The sequence below is a fragment of the Rhagoletis pomonella genome, unplaced genomic scaffold, assembly GCF_013731165.1.
Source record: "Rhagoletis pomonella isolate Grant_MI unplaced genomic scaffold, Rhpom_1.0 Rhpom_scaffold_00007, whole genome shotgun sequence".
In the NCBI taxonomy this organism is placed as follows: Eukaryota; Metazoa; Arthropoda; class Insecta; order Diptera; family Tephritidae; genus Rhagoletis; species Rhagoletis pomonella.
In genome coordinates, this window is record NW_023458561.1 from 64,782,468 (window position 1) to 64,785,575 (window position 3,108).

Here is a 3,108-nt window from a genome sequence, read left to right on the forward strand (position 1 = left end):
ATAGATTGTTTATAATGACTTTTGCTAAAATTTCAAAATCAAAAGTTATCAAAACAAATTCTATGGGACTGAGAAATATTATTTTCTACTTTTTAGTCCATTTATAAAAGCGTTGTATATTAAAAAGTTTTTTTATATTATTTATTTTCTACTTTTTAGTCCATTTATAAAAGCGTTGTATATTAAAAAGTTTTTTTTATATTATTTATTTTCTACTTTTTAGTCCATTTATAAAAGCGTTGTATATTAAAAAGTTTTTTTTATATTATTTATTTTCTACTTTTTAGTCCATTTATAAAAGCGTTGTATATTAAAAAGTTTTTTTTATATTATTTATTTTCTACTTTTTAGTCCTGTCTGAATAAAATTTTGCAATAGATATTAAAATAATTCAACGATATTAATAGAAAGGTGCACACACATGCATTTACATATGTATGTACATACAAACGAGCACCAATTAATTTTATTTAAAGAAATGGCGTGTCGTCTATTTCCGCTGTAGCAAACGTAGTACATAGGGCGACATCTAGATGTCATCTACCTCGCCCTATTCACTGCAGATGTCGCCCTATGCACTATGCTTTTTTATAGGAACTTTTCAAAGCAAAGCTTTATGGTGTCGGACACACAACACTGAAAGTTTCTGGAACCACAACATTGAAAGTTTCTGGACACATAACATTGCAACTTGATAAAAGCGTTGTAAAATAAAATAATCGATTAAATAATTATACGATTAATCGCAAGCCAAAAACAAATTAATTGCAATCATTGAGAAATAGTCGACTAATCGAACTTTTAAAGGAACTTATTTACAGTGAGTTTTCAAAAAAACACTTTCCATAAAAATATTCGAATTCTCTTGTTAATTAGCCTTAAATATAATAAAACGAGTATTTTTTAGCGTCGCGAATTATCTATCATTTAACCAAGTTTGCAAAAACAAAAGTTTTGATAAGCGGTTTGTTGTTAAACAGTTGCGTGTCTCGTTGGCTGTAGCACCAGCTTTTGAAAAAGTTTTGGGTAAACAGTTTTCATTTCCATCCAAGCGTCGATGATGTTCCGCTTTAGTTCTAGGTCTTGAAAATTTATATAAACAAAAATTTCATCTTGTGGATGACCCAAATCATCATATTTTCGCCTTCGTTTGTGAACAAGAGATTTATGAGGGGCCCAAAGATCGATCTCGATTTCTACTGATTCTAGTGACGACTTGCTTCCCGTTTCCATATGATCATCTGCGAACATTATTTTCGCAAGAACTTCATTACTGAGGCCAATGCTAACGGATTTTTGAAATGATTTTTTTGAACATCGGGCCGGAGTAAAGTTGATGTAGCTACTACTAAAGAATTCATATTTCTTGAAAATATTTTTACGATTATTTGACAATTAATCGATTAATGAAACACAAAACCACGATACAATTAAATCATAAACTGGATAAAAATAATCGATTAATATAATCAAATGATTAATCGCTGCTTAGTTCCAACCATTTCACAATAATAAAGTGTGCATAAAGGCAAGTAAGACCGCGGTTACAAACGAAGCTGTACGTGGCGTAACGTAGAAGTGCGTAGAAACATACAAAATTTATTGTTGATAGAGAGAGAGAGAGAGTGAGGAGCAACGTTAAAGTCACGTGAATGCGGTGGTGAGTTTTCATTAATACGCAGATCCTATAAGATAGATCATGTCAGCTGACACGTTCTCCGTTTTTATGTTCGTGGGTAACTCTGATTTTAAACCAAAACTAGCTTAGAAGTTTAAATTTCAAAAATTGTCTTAATTTGCGGTATCTTATTTCAGTCAGCTTCTCCCTTCGGGCTCATCTTTTGGTTTTAAGTTGAATATTTTAACTTCACTGTTTCCAAGTTAAATTGAAACAAGTAAGGAAGTCTAAGTTCGGGCGGAGCCGAACATTAAATACCCGGCGCAAGTATTAAATATATGTTTTTCGAAAGCTACCGCTACATGGTAAGCCGGGGTGTATCAATTTTGAGTAAATTGGCGTCCTTAAATTTCGAAATATTGCAGTTTCAAGCATTTCTGAACCGTTATATGAAAAGCGGCCGTAATTTTAGTCCGATTTCAATAATTTTCAATGCTTTGCTTTCATGTGGTAAGCACAATAAAAATACCGAGTTTGGTACAAATTGGCTGAACGGTTACCGATATACATATATGTGATCATAAGTGGGCGGTGCCACGCCCATTTTCCAAAATTTTACCATAAACGTATTTCTTGGTGAAGAATTGTTGCAGGCATCAATTTTGAATAAATAAGCTTTAATATTTACTGATTTATCGAAGTTTTCGTATTTCTCCAAATTACCGTTATATGGGATGTGGGCGTGGTTGTTATCCGCTTTTGAAAATTTTCGGCCATTTGGTATGCTGTATCAAGGCTAATAACTGTGCCAAGTTTGGAAGAAATTGGTGTAGCGGTTACCAAGATATACACATGTAACCATAAGTGGGCGTGGCTACGCCCATTTTCCAAAAATTTATAAAATTCATGTTTTCCGTCTGAAACTCATTGTAAGTATCAATTTTGAGTGAATTATCTTCAGTAGTTACTAAAATATCGCAGTTTTCGTATTTCTGAAAATTACCGTTATATGGGAGGTAGGCGTGGTTATTGTCCGATTTCGCCCATTTTCAATACCGCCCGAAAGAAGTGCACGTATAAAGTTTCGTTGCGATATCTCAATTTTTACTCGAGTTATCGTGTGCACAGACGGACGGACGGACGGACGGACAGACAGTCACCTCTTAATCGATTTCTCTTTTCATTCTGATCATTTATGTATCTATCTCGATTCGTTTTGCCTGTTACAAACAACCGTTATGTGAACAAAGTTATAATACCCTTGTGCACAAGTGCGCTCGGGTATAAAAATCCTTATAAAAATCGCTGCCTAACCACTGAGTAGCATTGACATTTTGCATTCTGGCTGATTATGTCAGGAAGCCCCCGACACTCAACTGATGGACTCGACAAACAAAATCAAAATTGTAAATCACAGCTTAGCTATCCATTAATTTGAGGCTGCCTAAATCACCCCTTTCCAGACAGCCTTGACCGCCATCGGTAAGCAC